The sequence below is a fragment of the Canis lupus genome, chromosome 9, assembly GCF_003254725.2.
Source record: "Canis lupus dingo isolate Sandy chromosome 9, ASM325472v2, whole genome shotgun sequence".
Classification (NCBI taxonomy): domain Eukaryota; kingdom Metazoa; phylum Chordata; class Mammalia; order Carnivora; family Canidae; genus Canis; species Canis lupus.
In genome coordinates, this window is record NC_064251.1 from 4,010,129 (window position 1) to 4,023,414 (window position 13,286).

Consider the following 13,286-nt stretch of genomic DNA (forward strand, 5'->3'; position numbering starts at 1 on the left):
GGATTAGCTGCCGCGAGGTGGAAATGGAATGGACTCGATGATGCATCATCTAGAACTTGAAAGCAAGATCCATACTGGATGAAGCCCATGCATTGACTGAATATCAGATATTTCACTCAGGGAGCATTTTGGGGGTGTCTGCTGAATGCACTGTGACCCCACTGCTTGGCCAGATTTCTCCTTTCTTGGACTTTCCAGTTTGCAGCACGACAAAGCCCGGGTAGGGTTCCAGTCGGGCCTTCCTTCTCCGCGCACCTCACTTCCCCGGCACTTCAGTGGCTGCGCCCACAGCCTGCTTTAAGGGACACTGCAAGGCTTAAACGTGGCCGTGCATGGCAAGTGCGAGTGCAGGAAGCATGCGACACATGTCACTATCAGTATCCTTGTGTCATCATGTTGTCATTGCTTAAGAAGGATGCGACTCCCTTCGGATGCCCCGACCCCCTCGGCGAGCGCGGCCACAGGTGCAAGCCGTGCACCTGCTCTGAGGTCGGCCGGTAAAGGGGAGGGGCCGCCCCTCCGCTTTGGACAGAGAAGCCCAGGGGTCCTCCGGCTTGTGGAGGGTGCAGTGGGGGAAGGTGGGTAATGGTGGCGGCCTCCAGCAGTGGCATTTGTCATTGTGTCCAAGAAGGGACAGAGGAAAGCCATGCTGGGCTCATTTGTGTCCCTGTCCCCTCGTCCAGCCTGTCAACCATCCCCAATGTCCTGCCTCCCACCACCCTTGCTTCTGACAGAAAAGATGGGAACACCCGCCTTCCCCCGAAGGGACATTTCTCCGACACTCAAGGACCATATATACGGGACAATTACTGCTCAAACACTGCACACGTCTGCGTGCGGGTGTAAATCATACAGCGGCCATAAAAGCAGCCCTAACCAGATCGCACTGGCTCCGCAGGAGCTCCCACGGGCCGGGCTGCTTTATCTCGCTGGCACATGGAGAGGGGAGCCGGCCGCCCGCTTGGAGGACCCAGAACAGCCTAATATTATTTATTTTTAATCAACCATTTCGGCATGCTCCCTCTAGTCAAAGGCAAAGCCGGAGCGTGACGCAGGCACGTGATTTATATTCAGCTTTTATTCAGCCAGAGGAGTCTAGGGGGACGCAGCATCTCGTTCGTAGAGACGCTCTGGTGGCTGCACCGCACTGCTCAGAGCCAGGCGTGAGCTTTGCACAAACGATATGAGGGCAGGGCAGGGTGGGCAGGGTGAGCGGGGTGGGCAGGGTGGGCGGGCAGACGGGGCAGGGTGGGCAGGGTGGGCAAGGCAGGGTGGGGAGGGTGGGCAGGGCAGGGTGAGCAGGGCAGGCAGGCAGGGGTACAGGGTGGGCAGGGCAGGGTGAGCATGGTGGGCAGGGTGGGCAAGCAGGGCAAGGTGGGCAGGGCAGGTGGGCAGGGTGAGCAGGGTGAGCAGAGCAGGCTGCCGGGTGGGCAGGGTGAGCAGGGAGGGCAGCTCTCCTCAGTCAGGACCAGCTGCCCCCTGCCTGCGGACGGACTGTCGGTGCCACCAGCCTGGACGCTGGACAAACCCCAGCCCCCAGGAGGAGCCGGGAGCCCTCTGCATGACCACCGGCCCACCTGCCCCACCGGGACGCCCAGCTCCTGGGTCTCCGGGCAGGTGCCCGCCCCTGGTGCCCCCTGGGCCTGGCAGCTCTGTTGCTCCTCCCACAGGGCAGTCCTCCACAGAGGCCGGGGGTCCCCTTCCCGGGGTGGGCTGCGGGGGTCGGGGACCTGCCGTGCATCCCCAGATCCAGCTGCCAGCGGGGCCAGGGGCACCCCTGCCTCCCCTGCTCACTGCCGTCCACCACTCTGTGGTCAGCCTTCCGCTGGGGACTCTGGAAGGCCACTCACGCTCCTTGGCTAACCTTCTCCTCATTTTCTGGGAGGCCTAAGCGGGTGATTTCTGAGCCAGAGGCGTGAGGCTGGTTCGGGGCCTGGTGGGTGGGGATGGTTTGCAGTTTTGACACTGCAGACTGCGGCAGCCAGAAGGTCCTGCAGCCAGTGTCCCCGTCTGCGTCTCCTCCCGCCCCCATCTGCGTGGGGATACAGGAGCAGGTGCAGCGGGGAGGGGGAGGCAGGAAAATTGGAATTTACTCTGGTCACGTGGGAATGGAGGGAAAGTAGCTCATCTGAGCTCAGATAGGGAGAGACCCGTCCTTTCCATCCCTCTGCTCAGTAAAGTGAGTTCCCATCATGGGACAAGTGACAAGCCCCAGTATTCATTAGGGCCTCCCGAAAGCTGCAGACTCATGGGGGGGGGGGTCACCTCCACCCCCCTCCTTGGAGTTATTTACATAATAACCTGACCTTCAGGTTACCTCTCATTAACAAACACATGTGAAACACAGAAGCAGCTGGCGACATCTCATAAATATAGATTGTTAACCCTGGTGTAGACGGCTTACTCTCACTCACTCGAAAGAGAGGGGCCCCCTGCTTTGCATAGCCATCAGGCGCTGACATGCAGGGCCTGGCAGAGGATGGTGGCAGCCTTGGGACCGTGCACTCACCCGAGAGGATGTGCCTCTTCTTCTGAGCACAGAGTTCAACCTTCAATTAATTCGTTTGCCTGGGTTCTGGGCTTTCTCCTCCCTGCTCCCTCCGGGCGCCGGGAGGTCTGGGAGCCAGGGATGGGGCATTTCAGGCCAATTTGTTAAGTGCTTGCTGGCAGGATCACCCTCCCTCCCGGGCCCTGGGGCTCCCAGAGACAACCAGGGCTGCGCACACACTCAGGTCTGGAACTTACACACTACGGCTCTTCAAGAAATGTGTGGCAGAGGCTGTGCTGGCCCATCCCGTCTTCCCACTTTTGGAGGTGTCCCTTTGTTCTCCCTGGGGTCCTCGTGGAGAGGTGCAGGGAGGGTTCTGGGAGTCCTGCTGTTTCTGAGCCACTGAGGTCCCTGAGTGGGACACGCAATCTCTGTTTGCCCATCTGCCTGGCAGGTGGTGTCCCAGGAAGCAGGGAGGCCACCGAGGGGATGAGGCCTGACAGGGTCCAGGCTGGGCCAGGGGAGATTCTGGAGGGCACAGCTAAGGAGGGGCTGCCACCAGAGAGGGGAACTCTTGGCCCTCTCTCCCCCATTCCAATCTCATAACTCCCCTCCTTGCAAAGGGCGATTCCATCCCCAGCCCCCTGGGCAGCCTGCCGTGTGTTCGAGGCTGATGGGGGCAGAACAGGGTGACACCAAGGTCCTGCTGGAAAGGCCCTCGGGGGCTGGAAGGGGCCTCCAGGGTGGTCCTGAGCCCTTGGCACCCAGATCCCTGACTTGCCAGCACCTGCTCACTTCCTGGCTGGTGTTTCTCATCAGATGACCACGCTGGGAGTGGCCGCACTGCCCATACTCAGGCTGACGTCAAGGCCAGAAGACCAGTTTCCTCATCTGCAGTAAGGATGACCAGCAGGAGACAGCATCGCTCGTGTGGCAAATCCGGGTGCTGTCCCTGTAGGCCAGCTCTGCGGACGCTGGCCAGAACGGCTAACGGGAATCAAGCACTGCCACAATCCACGTGTGTGAGTCACCTATTGCTGGGTAACAAATGACCTCAAAACTTAGCGACTTGGGGACACCTGGGTGGCTCAGCGGTTTAGCGCCTGCCTTCAGCTCAGGGCGTGATCCTGGAGTCCCAAGATCGAGTCCCACATCGGGCTCCTTGCAGGGAGCCTGCTTCTCCCTCTGCCTGTGTCTCTGCATCTCTCTCTGTGTCTCTCATGAATAAATTAAAAAAAAAAGAAGTGAGTCCCTAAGTTCAGACACATTCAAGAGAGAGAAGTTTCTCTTCTCTCTCTTCTTTTCCAAGATTTACTTATTTCAGAGAGAGAAAGAGAGTGTTTGCACCACTGTTGGGGAGGAGCAGAGAGAGAATCTCAAGCAGGCCCCCTCCCCTACTGAGCGTGGAGCCTGACGCAGGGCTGGACCGTGAGACCCCATGACCCATGGGGTGGGATCACTACCTGAGCTGAAACCAAGAGTCAGATGCGCAACCAGCAGAGCCTCCCAGGTGCCCAGAGTGGTTGCTCTTCTCGAAGGGAGGAGTATCAAAGCCTCAGTGGACATGGTTTCAAACACCATGCCAGGCACAATGTTGGGTTCTTAACGTGTGTTATCTCATTTGATTCTACAGCAATGATTATTACTGCCGTTTTACAGACAAGGAGGCCAGAGGGGTTGCATGATGCGCCCATGTTCTCACAGCTGATTAACTGCACAGCCAGGATTCGGAATCAGGTCTTGTAGAGCAAGGTTGCCGGAGAGAACTTTCTACAATGAAGGAATTGTTCTATGTCCAGGCAGCCCAACATGGTAGCCGCTAGCCACGTTTGACTACCGAAGACTTGAAAGGTAGCGAGGGCCAGTGTCCTCCAGCAAAGATCACCAGGAATGCACCTGCCATTGAACAAACCGGGTTTCTTACTTGGCGTAAGGAAAGAGAGCAACACAGCCTAAGGGATCATGGGTGTCTCGGCAGGAGGGAGTTGGGAAGAATCTAGACTACGGTCTTTGGTTGGGTGACCGGGAAGGGGGGTGGGGTAGGGAAGATCTATGGAACCATGTCATCCTCATAGTGACTTGCTGGAAACATTCTTCCCATTTTACAAATGAGCACGTTGAGGCTCAGAACGGTTGCATGATTTGCCTTGAGCCACATGGCTGATGAGCTAGACGCGGCTTGGTGTCTGACCTGAAAACCCGATCCTCCCCAGCATGCCCAGACCCCGTTCAAGGCCGGAGAAGAGAAGAAACGTGCCCTCGAGTTGCTTACAGCTCAGGGAATGCTCTCCGGGCGGAGGACATTGCAGCCCGGTGCCACTCAGAGGCAGGTACAGGTGTGGCCACCCCCACCAACCCGCCCTGCGGAAGAGGTCTGCGGCATCCTTCAGCTCTGCACGCTGGTTTGGGGCTCTGGACGCAATGTTCCCAAATCTTGAATCCTAATGATGTTTCTGCACCGTGGGCTGAAATTAACTGCGCCTGCCACCACCGATGCCCACACGACAGCTCTCCACGCCATCAAGGGGACGTGTTATTTGACATTAATCCCCTTGAAGCCTTTTTAGCTATTCACTTGGTATTTCCAAACCAATTACAGGCTCAGAGTTTGCAAAAAGGGTTGACACTTTGGTTTTCCGGCGGGGACCCCCTCAGCACCAATCTGAGGATGTGGTAATTTAGCAAAGAGAGAAAGCATATAATTTTTTAGCTCAGGGGAGGCTGCAGGCAATTGCAAATATCCCTTGAGCAGAGTCAGATTCTCTGGTTAAAAGAAGCGACGTGTTCCCTGCCGTAATTGGACTTTAGAACCCCTTTAATTTGAAGGGGGGCAGGGACAAGGCAGAGGAGGTTAGAGACGTCATCATGCAGCTGGGCTGTGCCTTCCTGGGAGCGGGGCCAGAACCTCCATGTAACCAGAAGGAGCCAGGGAAGGCCTCTCACCTGGGCTGGCACCCAGCTGCCAGCTGTGTCCAGGGAGTGGCTAGTGACTCGCCGCTCTAGGACAATTCACTGGTCAGCGTGACCAGAGAGGGCAGGGAGCCAGACTGTCCTGCCTTCCCAGTGGGCTGGCTGTCCCTGGTCCAGTTTCTGGGCATGTCCTGATCTCCTCTGCTGGGCTCTCCCAGGCAGCCCGGGGTCGACGAGCCCAAACTGGACCTCAAGGGCCTCATCCTCTGCCAGGTTCCCAGGTGGGGTGTCCAGCAGTTGTCAGAGGTGCCCCATCACACTCCCTACTCACTGCTCCCAAACCCAGACCCAGACACCTTGTCTTCAGGGGGAAACGGACACTGGACCAAAGGCTGCGGTTGAGGGAAGAGACAGGTGTCTCTCCGTGTCTAGCTCACCCCCGTGGGGGCCTCTGCAGATACAGCCCCCCACTCGTGCCAGTTTGGGTAAACAGAGAAGCCTGCTCACCCAGGAGCAGTTAAGTTCCAGTTCTGTTACCTAGAAAAGCAGCCTTCCCCTCCGACCTTCCTGGTTCCCGCTCACCTCCTTCTCCCACAGGGAAGTGCCTGGCAGGTGGACCAGGTCCTGCGGCGGGCGAGGGGAGGTGGTGTGCTGGTAAACTGGCTCTCCAGCAAACAAAAGCCCCGAAGGTGGTGTTTGGGTTTCCCTGGTGTAAAAGCTCCCACCAGGACCCATTTCAGGCTGTCAGTGTGATGTCACTAAGCAGGGAATTGGCTCTTGCAGACTCCAGAGCCCCTTGGAGCCAAGCAGGGATGGACGGCTCTGAACCCTGCTCCAGAAGACCCCTCACCTTCTCCAGATGCCCCTTGCCTCATGCACACCCTGGGGGGCCCTGGAGGAAGCAGTCAGGGAGGCCTGAGTTGGGGTGGGGGGGTTGCTGAGGGCGCAGGTGAGCCTGGGCCGGCATGGCCCTCCACCCTGCACGGAAGCCCTGTACAAAGGGAGGGCGAGGTCCCTAGAAGTATCCCCAAAATGAAAGTGGGGGGGGTGGAGCTGTCCTACCTGAGGATCAGCAGAGCCTAATGAGAAGGCAGATTTCAAAGCAGGAGAGGATTTGAAGCTAATCCTTAGCCAGGCAATTAGCCAGAAAGCCACTCTTATGGGGGATCTGGTTTCTTTGCTTATTCTGGAATCCCCTGGCTTTAGGGAACCTCAAAGCACAGGAGGCAAAGGGAAATGAAAATAAATCCTGTCTCTTTCAATAAAGCACAAAGGCCTTGCCTTTTCTGGCAGGAGCCGTGCTTGCAGTTTCCCAGATGCCCGACCAGGCCAGCGGAGGCGGAGGGGCTCTGGGCCGGGCAGGCTCCGGGGGCTGCCGCAGACATCACAGCGGGAACAAGGACCCTTGATAAACACCCTTGCCACGCTGAGTGATCCGACCTGGAAAATGCCATCATGTATTTTTAATCTGCTTTCCCCTCGATGAATAATGAAAGACGAAAATCACAAGGTTTGACTGGCATTTATAAGGAGGCTCTGAAGGAGGCTCGACCGGGGGAGAATGAGCTTCAAGGCTCATCATGGTTAGACTCCGGCTCCCGACTCCCATCTACTCCCAACAGGCTCTTTCAGCGCCGGGGGAGGGGGGGGTGTCCCCCCAGCGCATCCCTCGCCGCCCTGCGCTTCCCCTCTGGGAGGCCAGAGCTCCGGGCCCCTGACCAGCACCAGCGGGGGGAAGATGCAAGCGTAGAGGGAGCTGGACAGCCGGCCGGAGATGGACACCGAGCCGCGGCCGAGCTCTGTGGTGCAGAAACTCCCACCGGGGCCCTAAGCATCCCCACCAGGAAACGGCTGACAGCAGGGTTGGGGAAAGACGGGCAGGGTCAGCTCTCAAAGGTCTAGTCTTGGGGGTGGGGGGCCGGGATGGCCAGCAAGCTCCCCAGGCTGGGAGGTCGAGGGATGGAGGGCCGGCGGGGAGCCGATGAGAAGGACAGTGTCTTCGGAGGGCCAGGGGGAGTGGCTGCATTGTGACCAGGACGCCCTGCGTGAGTAATTTCACCTCTGGAAGCTTCCAGGGCCTCGTGTTACTGCTGGAGATCGGAGCTGTTACCCACTGGTTTCACAGGGCCGTTGCGAGGTCAGGATGAGGTCGCACATCTACAGTTACTTTGCAAAACGGCCTGTGACCCTCCAAATGTATTATTATAGTAACAGCTAAAAGGTGAGAAGAATCCTCGGCTTCCTCGGCCACACCGGAACGCAGAAAGGAAACTATACCTACGTGCCCTCCTCAGTAAATATAACAAAGAGCGTTTTGTGCAAAGTGTGCAAGCAAGCCAGGAGGGTGGTGTTCACACCAGGCTCCCACGGTTCTGAGGACAAGCTGCTCGCTGCGCCGGGGAAGTCGGGAGAAGGGCAGGCACCGCACAGGCCTTTAAAGACACTTTCCTCCCAAAGCACCTGCTGCACGTCTCACCCCAAGTGAACGCTGGCCGCGAGTGTCCTCCTTCGTTCACCTGACGGGCCTCCCCGGGGCGCTGAGTGTGCACTGGGTGTTGGGACGTGGATCTCCCACTGCACCTGCTGGGGAGACACCGGGTGCCTGGGGAGGTGGCCGTGCACACGTGTAAAGTGCGCTGGATGAAGGGCACCCTGACAGAGGCGTGAGCCAAGAGCTCCGGGAGCGGGAGCGGCCTCCCTGGTGGTCCCAGCAGTGCCACCCCAAGGCCTGGCGCGCAGTCGCCCCTCTGTAAGAGCCGGCTGATGAGGACATGGCCCAAGAGAGGCTCCTGTAGGAAAGGCCTCTGGATTCAGGATCTCAGCCCGGAGTTGGTCCACAGATGGCCAGGGATTGGTGGGTGACCCTGGGGTGATCCCAGACCCCCTGAAGTCACACGTGGGCCTTTCCTGGTGAATGGTCGTGTCAGAGTCTCTCACTGGTCTGTGGTGCCCACAAGGTTAAGACCGGAGGGGAAGGTGAATGGGAACCTGCCAGAGAGGTTTCTACTGGGGACACATGGGTGGGGACCAGCTCGGCTTGCATGTTGGGGAGCAGTGTGGACGGAGCGGGGGGACGGGAGGCCAGGGCAGACGCAAGGGCGCTTGGAGCCAGGTGGGCAGGGAAGGGTGAGTGCTTGAGGGGGAGCAGCAGGGAGAAAGTGTGGCTGGAGGTAGGAGCAGAGGGTGCGAGCCCAGGGATGAGCCTCAGATGGGAAGACAGCCTCACGGCCCCAGGGAGGGGGAGAGCGAGGGGCCCACCAGACTCAGTTTCTCTAGCCAGTCCTTGTTCTGGGCTCAGGCCCGGCTCTTCCTCGAGAGCCCGGGGTCTGTGTCAGAGAATCAAAGCCCCAGAACATCAAAGTGAAATGAGAACTGTCTGTTGGGACCCCCTGGGAGGGAAATTCACTCTTGGGGGTCCAGCTATGCCCGTTCCCCTCTGCTGGCTCCAGGGTCATGCCTCCAGAACCTCGAGGACATTTCCAGACCCTGCCCCTGTTTTGTGATTCTAGGAATCTGCTTTCTTTGAGTCACCTCCACGTCCCTACCGCACCCACCCCCTGGCCCCGCAAGCTTCCCTGGGGCCTCAAGGTCATGGGTAATGGGGGGAAATGCCCTTTGCTGTGACTGCCCCGGCTGGCCCGCCTTGGGAGAGGCAGCCTTGCAGGCAGAGGTGGATGTGGTGCTTGGGAGCCAGACGTCGTGGGCCCTGCGCCCAGTCCCAGTGACGTGTGACGGACGTACGGGTAGAAGGAGGAGGGGCGGAAGAAGTCTGTGAGCACAGGTCCCATTCACGATGCTCTAAGCCCACGCTGGTGGGGTAGTGGGCACCCCAGGCCGGAGGATTTTCCACCAACCGCAGCCATCTCCCGAAAACGCATGGCTGCTTTCGTGCCTTCTCCAAGGATAAGCCACCCTGGCCACTTTCCTGATGTTTTGGGGGTTAGGCCGCTGGCTACGAATCACCACCCTCTGGTACCTTCTGGTACCAGAGGTGGCTGCCGCACAAGGAACAACATGCCCCCAACGAATTTGTCCCAGAACCGTAATCTTTGGTTTCTTGACTATTTCTTGGTATTTTGTCCACCCCCTCCTCCCTCTTCCCCGCCTCTGTCCCAGCTCTCTCCCTGTCCCCCTGCCCCCCCCACCTGCTGCTTATAATGTGCTGTGGGTCGTAAACCCAAACTCTCCGTGTTCAAACTGAGGAAGGAGATACCGCGGGGCAGACCGTGAGTAAGGCCCAGTTCTGGCTGATAAGGATGCGACTGGGTGATAAGGATTTTGGCTACTCAGGGACCTTTTCTGCCTTTGTCCTGATTCCAGTGTGCTGCTAGAGATAGGATCTGGAGGCTCCCAGAGGGAAGTGAGAAGAATCATGTTTGATTAGGCCGGAGAAAGTGGGAGCTGGCCAGTTAATGCCTTCGGCTCACTAAGCATGTAGTCCTAGGCGCCTGCTGTGTGCCTGGGGGCTCAGGTGTGTATGGAGAGGGTCCAAAAGAGGACCGTGGGATCCCTTCCGAGCCGTAAAGCATGAGCCTTGCCCAAGGAGAGGCTCACCCCTTGCCCCTGGCTCCTGGGAGGTCACCTCTGAGCTCTGGGAAGCTCCTGTCTGAGCAGTAGGGGGCCTTGGGCTGCATAGTATCTGCTCCACCCTGGAAGGGCTGCACCCCGAGGTCAGCCACATGGGTGGACAGTCCTGACTAGGACACCCGGTAAATAACCCCGGCACTGAGGCTCAGGTGAGCGCCCCTGGTTGGCAATAATGCGCACGTTCTTGCACAGAGTACTGTGAGAACTGAACCCCGTCTACACAGCTCCACTGGGACAAGATGCCCGGTCTCTCTGGATCCAGACCCGGCCCCAGGCACCCCTTCCCTTTGCTGATTTCCATCTGTGTCCTTTTGCTATCATGGACGGTCCTCACGGGGGTGTGAGGCCCTGCTGAGCCCTGTGCCCTTCTAGTGAATCATGGAGCCTGCGTGTGGGTGGTCCTGGGGGCCCCTGAACTCCCACCTGCCCACGTGCAAGATGTATGCTCAGGTATGTGTTCCCTGTCCCCCTAAGTCCTCTCTGTAGAGGCTGCTTTTAGGCCATAGGCTTGACCACTGAAACCAGAGCAAGACACAAGGGCCCAGAGCCGCCTCCAGCTGCTGCAAACAGGCTCACTAGGAGACCCACCTCCAAATAGCAATAGCCTCTAACTGACCAATTACAACTGGGCACGATTCCTAAGATTACCCAAAAAGGGGGAAATCCCATGCAATCTCATACTCCCTCATTCCACCCTACGACTATAGCCCCGTTACCACCACCTCATAGCAGACCGTCTCGCCTCTGCTGTCCTGCCCGCTGCTCCCTTGCTGTGTATTCAATAAACTTCTCTCTCTCTCTTTGTTCTGTCTTTTGAGGGGAACTCTTTCACTGCCTGCATGGCTGCCAGCCCCCATTCCATCTCTATGCACCACACCTTCCCCATTGGTAAATAAAGGGAGTTTTTCAGAAGACACCCCAGATCCTCGTAGCACAAAGGTGACATGGTTCTAACAGTATTTGCTTTGTTTTGGGGGAAACCAATTCACGACTGGCAGAAACGACTGCTGTCCCCCTCTGCTACCCTGTCAGGGATGAAGCAAGGCTCTGGAATGAGCAGAACGCCAGAGCTAGATTCCCGGCCAGCGTCTCCAGGCTGGGGCTGGACCCTCAGTGAAGCACGAGCCTGGATTGGAAGCAAAGAATGTCTTGGAGTCTCAGGCTCAAGAGTCCGAGAGAAAGCAGGCGGTGTGATGTGGGGGTGAGCAGCAGAGAAGAGACAGGGGAAGAAGAGGGTGAGGGAAGGGAGCTTGGAGCCCTCTGGGGACACAGCACTTCGCAGGTGCATGGGGCCCTGCATCTGAGTAGCACAGAGTCACGGACTTAAAAGGATCGGCACGCAACGGAATACTTTTAACACACTCAGCAGAGCCCAATTCAGCCTGGGACGGTTTGCACGGCTTTTTGAAATCAGGCTGGACTCTGAATGCAGGCCGCTGAAGGTCCTGCTCAAATCTTGGCTGCTCGGGCCTGGGGATCTCCAGTCCGTGAGAGCAGACACTTTCCCTCTCAAGAATGGAGCTCGCTCCGTAACATTAGATTTTCCAGGTACTTTGCCCGCAATCTGGGTGAGCTCTCACCTGGAGCACAGCCACGCTGCGTTTGAACCTCAACATGGGTCCCAGAGGAGACAAACACACTGCCAGTCGGTTATGATTTTCCATGAAAACGAATCTCTTTCTCGCAGCAGAATATTTTATTAATCAGTAAGCCCAGAGTACCATAGAATATTGTATTTCTGAGATTTCAAAGCACACTGTTAGGTAGCATTTGGCACACTCAGTCATAGGTTTTTAGAGTCGGAGCCCACTTTATAAGTGATCTTGTCGGGTCTTCCTTTCACAGATAGGGAAACAGGACCAGGAGGTGGCTCCACCGTCCCCAGACCTCAAATTCGTTTGGAAGCCAGGACTGGTCCTAGAGTTCAGCGTTCGGCAGAAGCCAAAGAAGACATTTGTGTTCAAACGGTCAAATATAAGTAAGAGCTACCATCTGCTGAGTGTTGGGTGTGGGCGTGACACTGGGCTGACTTCTTATATTTCTTTGTTCATTTGACCTTTTCAATGACCTTATACAGGTCTTCCATCCCCACCCCAGCTGTGCGAGCTGCAGTTCATTGTCGTCACTGCCACCCCAAGTCCGCGTCAGGTCCCACAAAGTAAGGACTGGGTCCTTCAGAAGACTGCCCCCGCTTCGGATGCCAGCCAGGGGTCCCCAAGCCACCCTCACTTCTGACCAGCTGGGCACAAATTCAGGAGTTCTTCTGACCCTCTCGGGTCTGACCATTCCCTGAAATGACTCCCAGAACTCAGGGCAGTGCTATGCTCTGATTCCTGTTTTACTGGAAAGGGTAGACTCCATCTCTGTCCCTCTGTCCCTCCTGGGGCTCTGTAATCCTGGGCCGGCCCACCCCAGGCCACCTACAGACCTGCCTGGGGCAGCTCATTAGCATCCCAAAGAGGATTTCCTATCACTCTCAAAAGTCCAAGCGCTTTTGAAGATCTGTGCCCAGAACTGAGGACAAAGAGCAGGTATCTTCTTCATCAGACTAGAGAGCGGTTATCAGCGTCATCCCGAAAGCTGGCTGAGGCCCAGAGGGTAGCCTGATCCAAGTCCCGCCTCCGCCAGTCCGTGGAGGACACAGAAGCCTTGCTCAGACCTGTCCGGATCCCGTCTCTGGGCTCACCCCTCACGGATCTGGGGCATCAGGTGAGGGACTCACAGGGGGAGGACACTGGGCCAGCTTTTCCCGAGGGCCAGTGCAGATCAAGTGCCCGGAGGTGAGGTTATATGCAGTCAAAGAGGAGGTGTGTGGTTCAGCCAGGGAAAGAGCGAGTGGCTCTGGCGAATCAGGGCCAGGGGACCCCTCCAGAGCCAGGACCCCGAGCCTCTCTTATGAAGACCTCACAGGAGTCCACCAGCTGGACCAGCCCGTCCCAACCCCAGGCCTGCCCTGCCCGTCCACACCAGCACCGGCCTGGGCAAGTTCAGAAGACCTAGGACGACTCATACCAGTTAAAAGATTGGATTCTCAGTCAAAGTAGAAAACACTGGACTGCCCACATCTCCATCAAATCATTTAAGACTAAAAGGGTTTTATTTTTATTCTTATTGTATACTGATTTTTTTTAATAGAATCTCTACACGGAACATGAGGCTCGAACTCATGACTCTAAGATCAAGAGTCACATACTCCTCTGACTGAGCCAGCCAGGTGCCCCTGATTTTTTTCTTTTTCTTTTTCTTTTTCTTTTTCTTTTCTTTTCTTTTCTTTTTTTCTTTTCTTTTCTTTTCTTTCTTT

The 13,286-nt window shown here is 57.1% G+C and overlaps 1 long non-coding RNA gene across 1 annotated transcript; it reads left to right on the plus strand.

Moving 5' to 3' along the window:
- The first annotated feature begins 3,310 nt into the window (after window positions 1-3,310).
- LOC112672858 (uncharacterized) lies at window positions 3,311-10,788 on the plus strand. Its single transcript, XR_004818701.2, has 2 exons — window positions 3,311-3,510; window positions 4,148-10,788. It is a non-coding gene; the product is annotated as an uncharacterized LOC112672858 (long non-coding RNA).
- Window positions 10,789-13,286: the final 2,498 nt, after the last annotated feature.